At 34.5% G+C, this 14,421-nt stretch overlaps 1 long non-coding RNA gene across 2 annotated transcripts; it reads left to right on the forward strand.

The window, feature by feature from the left end:
* Positions 1 to 8,565: 8,565 nt before the first annotated feature.
* Positions 8,566 to 13,391, forward strand: LOC123523733 (uncharacterized). 2 transcript variants are annotated; one of them, XR_008372446.1, is made up of 3 exons: positions 8,566 to 8,649; positions 9,640 to 9,794; positions 11,883 to 13,391. It is a non-coding gene; the product is annotated as an uncharacterized LOC123523733 (long non-coding RNA). The 2 variants fall into 2 exon arrangements; XR_008372445.1 differs by having other exon boundaries at positions 8,572 to 8,711.
* The last annotated feature ends 1,030 nt before the right edge of the window (positions 13,392 to 14,421 follow it).

The raw sequence follows: 14,421 nt of genomic DNA on the forward strand, positions 1-14,421 counted from the left end.
TGACATTTATTTCCTCGGTATTTACTGTAATATTTCAATGATTTGAAACTTTCCTGTGCTACCCTATATCTCCTAGAATGAACATTTCCTTAACTTATAGATTATATGAAAGTTAGCAGACGTGTTCTTTGCATAATGTGTAATACTATTGATTTAGTAATTATGTCTTCCGCATGTAATGGGGGAGACATATTGACTTAGTGCTGTCCGTCTGTCTGTCCCCTTGTCACAACAGTTGTCCACGCAACTCCTCATACACCATCAATCCGATTTACAACAAACTCCACAGGAGTGATCATTGCCAAGCCTTGTTGTGCATGTTTTCCGGATTTTATGGTTCGGTGATTTTAAGCGGAGTTATGGGCCTTGATTTATCAAATTTTACGATGTTTTGGTAACTTTTTTATATTATTAGGTAGATTTCCAGCCAAACCTATCAAGTGTGATCAGTATTTGCATCGTCCGGGTAACTGCTCTGATACCGCCTAGAGGAATTACACCAAAGTTTACAAAAGTGATCACTGCCAAGCCTAGATGTGCATATCTTTGGCATGTTCCAGTTCGTTGTTTTTCAACAGAGTTATGACCCTTGATTCGTCAAATTTTATGATGCTTTAGCCACATCTCTATTTCAGTAGGATGGATTTCCACCAAACCTTACAAGAGTGCTCAATGCCAATTTTTTTCATGCATATTATCACCATGTTCAGATTCAGTGTTTTTTCAGCAGAGTTACGGTCCTTGATTTGTCATATTTTATAACGTTTACACTACCTGCTGTATACAGTTAGGCTGTATTTCACCAAATCTTTCCAGTGATTAGTGTGAAGCATAGTTGTGCATATTATCTTTATGTTCTGATTAAATTTCAGCGGAGTCATGACCCTTGATTGGTCAGATTCTTTGATCTGTTCTACTTCTGCTATACCACTGGTTGAAATTCCATCAAACTTCACACAAGTTATCACTGCCAAGTCTAGTATATCGTATGAATGTTACGGTCCAGTAATGTTGTCTTGAGTTATGACCCTTTATTTTTCGTATTTTAAAATGTCTGCATGGTAAGAGGTGGAAGATTTGCGTTTTTTCGTGTAAACCAACCTCTAGCTTTACAAAATCTCATAATCTGAATAAATATGGTCTCTAATTTCGTCATCCATTCAGTTTCATATTTTTCCATTTTGCAGCTTTTTGTATCATCATTAGCTCATTTGTATCTTTTCTTCTTTTTTCGGTATGTCACAAAATGTGACACTGTCAATGCGAAATGGTAGAATATCAAATTTTTGCGATTTGTTAAAATGAGAACATATGCAATGTCACGAAATTAAGAAGTGAAGACTAATTAATTCGTATGCTCAGACACCAATATATCATTCATTGTAAATGATTTGTATGAATATACACTGTTATGTCTGCTTATTAGTCGTAAAGGAAGCAATGAGCTATAGGAAAAGGTAAGACACTTTAATAGTTTATATATATCTGCTAATTACTTAAGTCATAAACATTGTATCAATATAAGTACGCTGGTATCGTTTACAAGTTTTAGACCAAACATCCTGGCGCAATAAACACCACAAAAGCAGCTATAGCTACACATCATAAAGTAGAAAAACCATATACCATTTTTTGCTTCAAGTGACCATCAGCAAGTACATTTCAATTAAATGTTTGGGAATGCTGTGAATAGTGGGAGGGTAAGAAAGAGAAAGGTATGTATTAAAGGCGAGAAATAAGAAATGGGGAAGCATATAAAGGTGATGTGGCAAGTTGAAGGAAGTAAAATCACCAAAAAACAATTAAATATACATAACAAATGAAAACAAACGGAAAATAAATACTACATTTTGTCATAATCAATCATCGGAGAAAAAGTAGGCTAATGTATTATGGTTTATTGTATGATATTCTAATTAGGTTTCAAAATATAGACTATAGTGTCTTTAATGTTTGTGAGTGATAGTAAATGTATCATTCAATCATCTGTTTGTTAGGTTTAATGTCCCACCGACACAATTATATGTGTTGTATGGCGGCTTCCCAGCTTTGATGGTGGAGGAAGACCCCATGTGCCTGGGATGGCTTCCTCACATGAAGAATTCAACTACCCGAATGAGGCTCAAACCAATATCAGTTGGCCACGAAGACACCCTTTTATACACCTGTATGACAAGCATAAAATTTACTTCCGACATTATTCGTCTTTCAATAATGCCTATGCAAAAATACAGTTTTTAATACCAAATTGATATTGAAATGATTGACAAAGGAATGAAGGTAAGTCATTCAAATACAAAAATAATAAAACTGTGGTTACATGTTCGTATATATCTATATGATTATTTTGTATATTCACATTAAGAGGTCCAATAATTGCAAATTAAATTTCTGCATGACAGCTGTGAAAACGTTTCTTAATACTTTTATAGTATTTTTATACCAAGTTCTTTTTAACGGTAGTTGATCAGATGTTGGTCAAGAAACGGATTTGTTCGCAGTTTAATACCTAATCACTTACACGTATCTGTTCATTTTATGCTTATTTAGCACTTGTTAAAATTTTAATTTCCTATCCTTTTCGCCCAACCAAGATAGAGTTATATTAGCATTAGTATTAACTTGATGAGCAAACTGTGTCTATATATTGATATAGATGTAAGGCCTTCTGTACTATATTTGTTAAAGATTTGCATTAATAACTTTATATTTTTTTTGAAAATGCAAGTTTCAAAAATTACTATAATGATCTCCTTTTCTCTCTAAACAAACTGGAATTAAACGGATTCGGGAGCTGCTTGCAATAAACAACATTTCGAACGTATTTTTCTAACAAGGGAGGTACTTTTGTTTCCTAAACAGAGTATACGAGAAGTGAAACGGTCATTTTCCATGTTTGCAGTATGCATTTTGAGATTTCATATCTTACTTTCAGAGGACATTACATATTTTTGAAATTCGCACCAAGTGTAGGTCTCCTGCATTCAGTATATAAACTTGTTGAGGATATGGGTTGACAGAAATATTTTTTTCCGAGTGAAATGCAGATACAATATATGTTCAACTGACAAAGATACGAAGAATATATTAAATTTGTGTGTGTATTTACGTGTGATAGATAGTTTAATCTTATATGTTAATCAAATATTTTCTCCTTTTTTACATTCTATAAATGTTTTTGGGAAAATGTTTACAAATATTGATTGTACAAGGTTACATCGTTCATTATGACATCATATATTTATGTTAAGAATGAGTCCTGTAACTTAAACAATAATAGGTGATCTATAGTTTCTATTTAAGTCTTTAACATAAATGGGTGTTCAGTAGTTTATTACTGTTAGAAATTTGTGATATCTATGTCGGGAAGGCAGTGTGCTATTCAAAGAAAATTCATTCATTTATAATTCATATTTATCCACTTAAATCAACTCCTATTGTGAAATTTTACCTGATAATCTCCTTGTAATGAATTTATTTGGATATTGTCAGCCATATTTTTGACGAACTAGAATACTTTATAATTATCTTAGTTTGGGTTACTCAAAGGTCTGTTGCATGAAATTACTTTAAATATAAGCCACTACTGTCTTGCAAGCAGATTTTGCAAGTTTCCACATTTATATATGTTAAAGAGGGGTAATGGATCGGGCCTACTGGCAGCACTCATTTAGACAAATTTTCAACAGTCTTAGTAGAAGGTAAAAAAATCTGTAAACTATCTTAAAATTGGACGAATGACTTAGGAGGAAGTTTGAAGGCTGTTCTATTTCTAGATCATGTGACCATTGCTTGCTTAAGCGCGGACTGAGAAGTAAGAGGACCGTCTAAGACATACCCGGACAAAATTTCATCAACTTCCACAAAATGTTTTCCGGACGGAAGACATACAACAGCCTTAAGCATTTGATTTTAATCAGTAAAACACAAATTTGCAGGAACATAAAAAATTATGAGCGCCAAAACATCATTCATTTTTTCTCTGCTATGCTTCTGTCAAGAATGAACAAATTAATCGCACCTGAAATATCACAGTTGCTATTTATCATTTCTGTTTGCTACAGAACCATCATTCGTTTTTATGCACATTCGAATTAATTTCAATAACAGAATGTGCTATAACTCTTAAGCATGAATGATTCAATATAGCGTTAACCGAAGTTTTGCCAAATACAAAATTGTATTATCAATTCAGTGTTATAAAGTGAACGACATTGAACCCGAAATCAGTTTGTCTCTATGGAAATATTATTAAATATCATTCAGATTTTTAGATTAGATTACTACTTTTCAGACACGTTCTAGTTTACTTGTGCCACGCGACAAACTTGGCCATGTTAGGGAATAATCAAGTAACATTAAGTACAAGAGTCGGTAAGCTCACTCGGTAGAACGTTCGCGCAGTAAATTTGGTGTCCCGGATTAGCCCCGGGCTGCCTGCACTTTTCTTTTGCACGTAGACATTTGGCTCCCAACATGGGGTCGTGGCTTAATTGCCTTGTCCGACGATTGCAACTGCGTGCCGTTTGTATTTAAGAATGACTGTATTGTAGGAGTGTATGTCACGGTACAAACCTTATCACATTATGGAAATGTATGTGTATGTCAGCCGGTAAACGCCGTGAGCACCTACCATTTACACATCGGAGTGTATTTTACCAACCTGAAGAGACTAATAAATATTCACAAAACATGGCCTTGTATAACTGTCTACCAAGGTGCTTACAAATACACATTAAGAAAGGAAAAAATATGTTGTAACATGGTGCAGTGTAACAATTACCGGACAAGGTAACACAAGAAACAGGTACCATAATTAAAAATCTCACCAGCACATTGGGCACTTTGACTGATTCATCTGTCAATCTGATTCTATAACATCAACGCTAATAAATCACAATACATGGGTCAATTTCATATGACCTTTGCTCGTGTTGTTCCTTCTTTGTTATTTTTTGTAATATTGATAAACCCTCTGTTACAGTTAAAAATAAATAATCTATATAACACATCAAATAAAACTGCGACAAAATGGTAAAGGTGTCTAAGATACCGGTAATCCTCGAATGTTGCAATGTTGCTGCCCGGCTTATTAGAATCAGCAAACGATACAGTATTTTGTTAAAGTGTTTCCTGAATTCATTATAAATTTTTTTAAGGAATCTATCTGACATTTGAGCAATCTGTTTAATAGTTGCAATATCTTTAATAAGCAAATAATTACAACCAAATTGCTATATTTTATTCACATTTTATTGACACAATTTCACAAGGCAAGACAAGTACAAAATTGGTGTTTTTATTTACTTTTTTCTTCACTCTTTGGCTTTACGCTGACAGTGAGAATAACTGGACAGTTATTCGTCTGTTTCTATCTTAATTCTTGACAGTTTTTTCTATACTATTTAATTAACCAGATATTTTAAAATGTTTGTATTTATAATGAATACTGTTACTTGTTACAATGTTATTAACACCCAGTCTGCTGAACAGGTTCCTTTCTTCTTCTACGAACAGAGGCAAACATTCGAAAATAAATATAAATCAAGGACTTCCCAAATATCCCAAATATTCAATAATATATTATCACGTGATTAGTATTTATGGCTAGATGATACACCGTAATCAATTGAACTAACAACCTAGCAATTCTGTTGCACAATGACAACCGTGTATTGATAGATAACATAGGGATGATATCGCGATTCAGTTGTTTGTGGCACCAGCTAAAGAAGATGCCACTGTACATGTTATATCCTACCCCTAGTGTACTATAAGAACCATGGTCATGAACGGAAAATTAGTGTACTGTCCCATTTAAATCGCGCATTTCTCACCTAAAACGTGCAGTTCAGTAAAAGGGTACTATGCATATTGAACAAGTGGTAATTTATCTTCCATCGTGCACCAGTCACATTTTCTCGATATTTTATATCAAAGAAACACTCCGCATATTTATACTTTCGTTTACGTTACAGAAAAAAACTTGAATGAACCTCCCTAAGGAACTTCCGGTCTAGACGACACGCCCATGTGCACATATTAGGGTAAATGTAAACAAACAAAAACAGAATGTAAAATATTTACAGTTATACAATAAAGGTTGAAATGATGGATGAAAATCATCAAAGAAATAATTTTGAATTTGAAATCATATATATTTGTATTGTTTATTTAATTCACATTGCACATTTATGTTGCATGTACACGTGTTGACATACATTTCCATATCAGCCAATCAGACCAACTTTTATTATCCAGACCGGAACTACGTTAGGGATATAACTACGCAGATTGTCTCTGGGGGCAATTTGACCGGTGCACAATGGAAGATAAATTTGTCCAGTGTGCATAGTACCCATTTACCGAACTGCGGGTTGTAAGTGAGAAGTGTACAATTGAAATGGCTTAGCAATTTGTCCCGTTCATGACCATGATTCTTATAGTATACTTTGGGGAAAGGGTATAACATATACAATGTACAGTTCTAATCTGATGCCAGTGGTTTGTATATGTATAACGATATCTGTTTTACATTCTAACCTTAGACCAGGTACTTTTAAGTATTTATTCAATTTACTTGATACGCTCGAGTTGCTTTACACTGAAATGGAAGTGGCAAAATGATTATATCATATCATATATTACGCTTGTGCATGTATCTTAATAGTTACGTCTGTATAACTAAGAAAACGTTTTATTTTGTGTTGAATTTGAACTATTGAACAGCCATAACACATTCTTTGCAAAAACGGTTCAAAGCTTAGTATAGATTACCAGGACGTACAGAAAACGGCAAACACTGCCAGTGTCATAAATCACAAAACACTACTATTTAGGCAAAAATTATAAGACAGGAAATGACAAATAAACTACAACCATATGTTACATGTACTGTATGCCTTAGCAGGGACATGTACAGCTTTCAGTGCAATTAACATTGCTGCTGCCTAATAGAAAATATGCATTTTTAGGTCTACGGAAACTGATGCATACAACGGTAGGTACCTGGTCACAAAAAAAATTAAGATTTCTGTTCCGCGGAAACTAGTCAATGCTATTTTTAATAGAGTTCTGCTAGGCTAGCGTGAAAGAGCATAAAATATTTAATTTCTTTCCATGTACGGACTCGAACCGAGTCGGCTATTGTATAGCTGAGTTACGTTTCATGGGTATCTTAATTTATCAAATATTGAAAAGTAGGGGAAATGTATCAGTCTATCGTTACGAAATGAACAACATGAAGACAAAATTCTGTCTAATCTTAGGGACAAATGTTTTATTTAGATAAATAACGTGTACTCGATTAATTCAACGAAGTTAGGATAAAAGTGTTGTGACAAACTGTAATCTTTTGCAGAAAATATCTGCAAAGCTACTTTCGAGGTTGATACGCATTTATTCATCTAAGCTATTTCAATTATGATTACATACATAGATGTTATTTTCTAGGATTGTTTCGTTTTAAATATGTAGAACTGCAAAGTTCACCCTTTACGACACTTCGCCACACGAAAAAAGCGTGCCTTTCATAAACAGTAAAAAACCCACCAAACAAAGACAATCACCAACTGACATATCAAAACAACACACCTACTCAAATGAAATATAACGATGTGTTATTACGTCTTTAGTAACATGAAAACTAGTTGCATCCTCGCGGATTAAAGTTTGTTTTGTCATTCTAAAGCTTGTTATTGCATATCGACAAACGTATCAATTTCTGACATCAATTAACCACAGTGAGGTGCGGCGATCTTCGCTACCATGCTTTCTGTGCATGTCGATACCACGATAACGAAGCAATTTTTTATGATATTTTAGATATTATTGCAAATAGATTAAGGTACGTTTGTAGAACTTATTGTTGTTTTGTTTTCATTATTCACATTCTATATCTCCATTGGATCAACCCTTGTACATGAATTTCAAAATAACTTCGTGTAAGCCATGAGTTAGAAATGTATTACATTTAGATCTGATTCCGCTATTGTTTTGTTCATATCCTCAGACATTTCAAAACGACAAAATAAATTACAATGTACAGCAATTGACCTTACGACAGAGACTGATTGACAGTTCTGATTAGCCAATCAGATATCTAAGCTGATAAGCCTTGTTGTTATCCGCTTTTTTGTCCGTCAAACTGACTGACCTGTCTGACATAGAACTATTGTGTTTTTTTTGTAATTTTCAATAAATATGGTCAAAAGGTGCTGTTATGGCACATGCAAATCAGATACTAGATATCTAGATAGGCTTACGTACTATTTGCCTTGTTCTCGGTGCTTCGGAGGAATCTACTTTCCAGATTTTATTTACGGATAATCTTCTTTCGTTCCGTTCCCGAAACCAGCCCGTAATCTTGAAAAATGCAAGCGGTGGATCAGACTCTGCGGCAGACCCCATGAACAGCTTAATTTGGAAATTCTGAATATTCGTCAGAAAGCTAAACATCTTTATGTCTGCACAAAGGTAAGGAATATATATACTTAAGGTATGGTGGATGTTTTTCAGTGAAGGGAAAGAAATCTTGAAAAGAAGTAATTCGCTTGTCGTTCTTGACGACATTGACCTTCAAACATTTTTCCAGTTATTTCACTTCCGCGTTGGGATTTCCGGAGTTTTAGAACTTTCGACCGAAAAAAGGTGCGTCTTTTCGACAGTTTTCATGTCTTCATGAATCATATTAATATATTTTGTGTGATTTTGTAAGTTTCATCAAAAAAAAAGAATAAATTTGAGACGATATATACATTGTCCGAAATTCAGAACATAGCCGAAATAGTCACGAATCTAAATCTTCATCCGTATGTAAAATGTATCGAGCTAGTTTAACATTTAATTGCAAAAATCCTCAAAATAGCTGCTCCATCTATTAATCTGAAAAATGGGTCATTGAAAATTTACTGAATATAAAACAGTGCAGATTTCTACATGTATATTATGATGAATGGGTATGCTGCCTGATCTTGAATCGTGACAACAGGGCAGAAATGGATAAACCGTTATATAACATATTACAGTATATATTGTGTAAGTTACTGTAGCACCCAAAGGAAACCTAGCGTAATAAATCATGGGGTTGACACCATTTGAGCCGCGCCATGAGAAAACCAACATAATAACTTTGAGACCAGCATCCGCGCAGTCTGGTCAGGATCCATACTATTCGCTTTCAAAGCATATTGCTATTAGACAAACCATTAGCGAATGGCATGGATTCAGACTAGACTAGATGCGCAGGCTCGTCTGGATCCATGTTGGTCGCAAACGCATTATGTTGATTTTCTCATGGTACGGCTCATTTATAGATCTGATATTTCTTGACTGTCAGACCTTTCAAAACTGTCAGTACCCATAAGCAACTATTTCGCTGCAGTCTCAACTTATCTTAAAACTGAACAGTTATGTGGCGTTGTGATCATTGTTCGTTTAGAGAGATTATGCAGATTAGACCTCGGCTTCGGACCCCACCCCTGTACATTGGTTAGGAAGCACACTTCTTTTACACGGAAAGAGGATGGTACACAAATTAATGTGTTTTACACTACATTATTTCTTTATACTTTTGTTGACAAATATGCAATGATCTTTTTATGAATACAAATACTGTATGCAATACTATTTAATTTTCAGCATTTTAAAGATGGGAAACCAACTGCCGAGAATCCTGATCCGCAGCCAGCCTGTATTCATGACAAATGCACGCCAGTCAGACGTCCTCCAAAATTAAGGTCCTTGTCTGAGCCACCGAAGAAGAAAGCAAGAACAGCGTTAATTGAAACTTTCAGGTAATTTATTTTAATTGAATTTATTTTTCACTTTATTTACAGTTTATTTTTCAGTCAACATGGTTATTTTATACACTGGTAATAAAAATGAAATCCACACACACACACACACACACCCCCACACACATTGTTTGAAATTTTTTACACTGACTGTATAAATTGCTATATACGGATAAATATGATTGTGCCGAGCAAAATCCACGACTCGTAATTATAAAAGCAAACGTAATAGGTGCAACATATCATACATGAAGTTTGTGACTTTAGAGACTATATGTTGCCTTATTCTTATTATCCGTATGCAGGTGACTTGTGTAAATCATGGCTGATTGTCTTTTATTTAATAAAACATTGCGTTTAAATACAATCTCCAGAAACTATATAAAGCTACTCATTTCTAATAAACTTCAACAACTGCTTTCATCCTTATCAAGGGCATGACTGATTCTGCATTTGTGACCAGTGTAGATCATGATCAGACTGCACAGATGTTCATTATAGAAATTTAGCACGGTTAGTGTTAATTTGCCTAAACTAAAATGCATTTCTATTTACAGAGAAGATGGTAATGAGGTGCTTGTTCATCCACCTCTCAAGTACAGTGAATTTTAAAGTGCAAATACAGCAGATCAGGCTGCCCATTCAACAGAGACATTGTTCAGTTCTCACACTGATGGTTACTTTGATTTTATTTGTCATTCACAAATGGTTTGAAATCAGTAAAATTCCGTCAGTTTTCTTAGTAAACCTGACTTAACTTCGGGGTTTGGTAAAATGCGTTGGATAAATATGTCATCGGCATGCGTGTACACAATAAAGTCGCAAAATGGCAATCCAGTAGGCATAGGAAATAGAGATCAATATAATTGCACCTTACTAATCCTACCAGGTGTTCTGTATTACAAAAGTGATTCTCATGTGACATTTTGATACAAGCAAAACTGTATTATCTGCACTATAAAATACTTACAAGTATTTCATTTTATTATCGGCTTGTTAAAAGTTATTTTTTCACCATAAGTAAGTTGACAAAATCATAGGAACCAGGTTTTGAGGGGTAAATCAAATACATATGAATAAATCCTAAATGTTTTTGTTGTGCAAAAAAGTATCATATTGTGTCTTAAACCGTTTTCATTTTCCACTCATTTGTGTAATTGCAAGGGAAGTAAACTAATAGATATCTCTGCTTATAAGTACTAGCCCAAGGCAAGAGTTGTCATTCTTTGTGGATCACAACTTTAAATTAAATATTTAAACTTCTGTAACTGATATTAACAAAACTATCATAAATTTCACATTTGTGAAACCATTTTTGGTTATGTCAAGGACTTGGAAATCAATATCTAGACTTAATTTAATGTGTTTCTATCACTGAAAATTTTAGGATCTATCTCTAAATCCAGTGACTAGGAATTGTACCTGAACTTGATAGAAGTAGAGATGAGATTCATTCAAATATATTCTCATCCTTTCGAACCAAACAGAAATCCTTCATATTCTTGTTTACTGCTTCACACACTGTGTAATATCTAGCAGAATATGGGCATTTCACCTCCACCAACCCTGTAGTCTTATCTGAACAAACAATTGCATCTGGAGATGCACCTAGAAATGGAAATTTTGGGTTTATCATTAGACAACATCATGCAAATAACTTCCGGTCTTCTTTACATACATAATTTTTGCTGTTTTCTCGTGAACCTAGCCATGTGTTGTTGGTTTAGAAATAAATGGTGCTTGACTGAATGTATTCCTTAGAAATACATCATTCACTTTTTTCTTCCGGTTCATAATTGCACCAAATTTTGAAGCAGTGATTCGTGTTTTCCTTTGTGCATGCCACACTTTAGAGTTGTTTGCAATCTGGTCTGTTTTTCTATTTCCTGACAGTCTTGTTCGGTAACTGACACAGCTTACCAATATGCTGACTGTCCTGTTATTTACTGTTCTGTATCAGGATCAAGATTAATATCGCGTGGAAGCTGAATATCCCCACATCCTAACTCTTCGCGAGGTTCATACACTGATCCCATTAGATTGACCTGAAATCATATGTTAAATAAATGTTATTTGTATATATTTCAGAAAACATATGTCTGGACATGCTGACAATGACTGCAGAAAATGAGTCGTTAAAACAACAAATTGCCAAACTCATTCTAGAAAACATAGACCTTACAAGGAGATGCACACCAAAAAGAAATTCAGAAAATGTGCAGGACACTAAGACACTTTTCAGTGCAGAGAAATTTAGAGACAATAAGAAAAAGGATGAATCTGTTTATTACACAGGACTTAATAAAGAGCAATTTGCTACCCTGTTTCAATTTCTTGTGCCTGCGAAGAAACCTTTCAAAATGACAAGAAACATATCAAGTTTTGAGCAAGTGTCTATGGAAGACCAGCTGCTGATGTTACTTATGACATTAAGACAAAACTTTGACTTCAATCACCTCGGAAAACTGTTTGGAATTTCACAACAGGATACCAGCACTCTCTTTACAAACTGGATCCAGTTTATGTTTTACAGGTGGGGTTCAGTTTCAATATGGCCACATCGTGATGTTATTATTGCTATGATGCCAGATAAATTCCGCGAAGAATTTCCAAACACACTGATAATAATTGATGGAACTGAACTTAAAACTTTAAGTTTCCACTTTTCTCTATTTTAAAATTCAAAGACCAAGCTCTATGACGAGGCTAAGTCAGTGTTATTCTTATTATAAATCTTGTAACACTTTGAAGGGTCTTGTTGGCATTGATCCACGAGGGTCTATCATTTTTGTATTAGTTTCTATGTTTTTCTGGGGCCATCTCAGTTAAGGAATTAACACAATCAAAGTGGTTTCCTTACCTTGCTTGAAAAAGTTATGGAGTGTGGCAAAATTCAAGAAGGTGATGCTGTTATGGTTGACAAAGGATTTCGAATTAGAGAGGAGATAGAAAATCTGGGCCTTAATCTTAATATCCCACCCTTTGCTTACACTGGTACACAGATGACCTCGTCAGACATAGCCTTAACGAAAAATTGCTAGGCACAGGGTGCATGTTGAACGTGCAAGTGCTCGGGTCAAAAGTTTCAAAATTCTATCTAATAGAATTGACTTGAGTTTTTTTAGTTGCTTTTTAATTAAATGAAAATAAAAAACTTACATTGTAAGAAAGTGCACTTCCAATAACTTGCTGACCAATTGGTGTTTCAACATGTTATGTATCAGGGGTTGTCTCCTCTGTCAAATAGGAAATTGGACTTGCTGTTAGATATTTCAGACAAGCAATCTGGTCATTTGTTACCTGTACTTTTCTGCAAAGAAGAAAAGTCATGCAAATATAACAAAATATTAAAAAGATGTCTGAAAATGCTTTGTGGATACAGAGCTTTGATCCATACTGGCTGGTTTTATCATGAAGCAGCTCAAATATATTTTTCTACTGTTTACGCTACTGTTTATGGAATCAGTTTAGTGCTAAATGGAATGCATTTATAGCAATACTTTAAGAGTATATTTCTAGTAAAATTAACTTGTATATGATCTCACAGTTGTTGATATTGTATGATACAGTAACAAATAAAATATTATGAGACATTTATCTTGCTTATGTGTTTGACACTACCACTATAGCACAACAATGAAATTGAATAATTATTCAAATATCTCCGATTTTTGTCACTCAATATATTTGCTTAATTACGTCTAATTTCTAGTAAAAGAATTAACGGTTGTCTGTGTAATTTGCCATTACAGGTTTCCTTTTCCGGCTTACATTTCCAGGTCTGGAAAAAAATCATGTGCGAAACTGGTTCGGACCTAAATCGTGGTCCCCTAGGTTTATCCCACAGTTGGGGCAGGCTTGAAAATGATAATAATGCAGGGACCTCCTTGTATCCGGCTATCTTCCACTGTTCAAGAAGGTAGAGTACAGCCAACATATGTGAGCAAGTTCCACTATTCCTAAAAGACAATATGACAGGAGTTGTAAGAAAATATTCATGGTAAAAGAATGAACACTCTGTATATCCAAATAAATTAAACAAATGAGCCGCGCCATGAGAAAACCAACATAGTGGCTTTGCGACCAACATCCGCGGAGTCTGGTCAAGATCCATGCTGTTCGCTTACAAAGCCTAATGTTACTAAAAAGAAACCGTTAGCGAACAGCATGGATCCTGACCAGACTGCGCAGATGCTGTTCACAAAGCCATTGTGTTGGTTTTCTCATGACACAGCTCAAATACTTAATAGAGTATATAGTGTTATGGACAGATGGTCTCGGTAGCTCACCGATAAGAGCACTTGCCTCGTAAGCAAACGGACAAATGTTCGAATACTTGTTTCATCGCTGGCAAGTACAAATCGGATTACAATGAGAATTGAATATACTATTCGAACAGTCCAAGACAGCCCTAGCATTCGGTCACTTGCGGAACTGCAATCAATCCACCCATAAGCCTGTATTTGGTGAAAACCCACATTTTGTTTTTTTTTGCTAGTCACAGGCTTAACAATGAAATAATTTTTGCAAAATAAAAAAAAAAAAATAAAAAAATAAAAAAATAAAAGAAAGAAAAAAAAGGAAAAACAGAAACACTGGCATATAAAGATGATGCTCTTGTTTATAC

Source organism: Mercenaria mercenaria, chromosome 9 (assembly GCF_021730395.1).
Source record: "Mercenaria mercenaria strain notata chromosome 9, MADL_Memer_1, whole genome shotgun sequence".
Classification (NCBI taxonomy): domain Eukaryota; kingdom Metazoa; phylum Mollusca; class Bivalvia; order Venerida; family Veneridae; genus Mercenaria; species Mercenaria mercenaria.